Source organism: Brassica napus, unplaced genomic scaffold (assembly GCF_020379485.1).
Source record: "Brassica napus cultivar Da-Ae unplaced genomic scaffold, Da-Ae ScsIHWf_725;HRSCAF=1050, whole genome shotgun sequence".
Taxonomy (NCBI): Eukaryota; Viridiplantae; Streptophyta; class Magnoliopsida; order Brassicales; family Brassicaceae; genus Brassica; species Brassica napus.
In genome coordinates, this window is record NW_026016777.1 from 46034 (window position 1) to 47500 (window position 1467).

Here is a 1467-nt window from a genome sequence, read left to right on the forward strand (position 1 = left end):
ATGCGGTATGGGTTGTGGTTGATCGGCTGACCAAGTCGGCTCATTTCCTACCCATCAAGAAAGGGGATGGGGTCGACAGGATAGTGCAAGTGTACCTAGACGAGATAGTGAGGTTGCATGGTGTTCCAGCAAGCATTGTCTCGGACAGGGATCCAAGATTTACATCTTATTTCTGGCAGGCTTTCCAAAAGGCCTTGGGAACCAGAGTGAATATGAGCACATCTTATCATCCTCAAACGGATGGGCAGTCTGAAAGGACAATCCAAACCTTAGAGGATATGCTAAGGGCATGTGTGTTAGACTGGGGAGAGTCTTGGGAAAAACACTTACCTTTAGTGGAGTTTGCTTATAATAACAGCTTCCATACAAGCATTGGTATGTCGCCATATGAGGCTTTGTATGGTAGGCCGTGCAGGACACCCCTATGCTGGACCCAAGTGGGGGAGCGTAGCATGTTGGGACCTGAGATTGTAGAACAGACCACTGAGAAGATCAGGATGGTCAAAGAGAAGATGAAAGAGGCGCAGGACCGCCAAAAGAGCTATGCGGACAAGCGTAGGAAACATCTTGAGTTTGAGGTCAATGACCTGGTGTATCTCAAGATGATTACCTTTAAGGGTAGGACCAGGATTTCTGGACGAAAGAAACTGGACCCTAGGTACTTGGGTCCATTCAGGATCATAGAGAGAGTGGGTGCAGTGGCATACAAGTTGGACTTGCCATCGGCAATGGATGCATACCACAATGTGTTCCATGTATCCCAACTCCGGAAATGCTTGTCTGAACAAGACATTGTCTTGCCTGAGGTTCCTGCTGACCTTGGTAAGGACCTGACTTTGGAAACCTTGCCGGTTCGGATTGTGGATCGGTCAGAGAAAGCTATGAGAAAGAAGACAGTTCCCATGATCAAAGTGGTGTGGGATTACAATGGTAAAGACCTCATCACTTGGGAAACAGAAGCAAAGATGAAAACAATGTATCCGGAGTGGTACCGACAATTTCTTCCTGATGAAACACTTAACATGGATTCGAGGACGAATCCCAAGTTAGTGGGGGAGACTTGTCATGTCCCCGATCCTAGATAGGATCGGCCGGACGGGCCATGGTGCGGGGAGACGCACCAGTCAGGTCATTAGACCTTGAGACAAGCGTATCATGGCCCTGAATGAAGGTTAAGGGCATCAGTCAGCTGAGACTTAACCAGGATACGATGGAAATAAGGGTAAAGGGGCTGGGTGAGTGTTTAGGCAGCTGGACGAGTGTTGGTTTGAGTTCAATCAGCTCGGTTCAGCTGGTAATCAGTTCACCATGATCTGTTCAGCTCACAGGAGCTGGTGGGCTAGCTCAATCAGCTGGGAACAGCTGGGGGTCAGCTCAATCCAGTGAACGGTGCGTTCTGGTTCGGATCAGTGTGGGCGAGTCCGGGACGGTTACTGGGCGAGCCGATGGTCCGGGTGCAGGACGGTT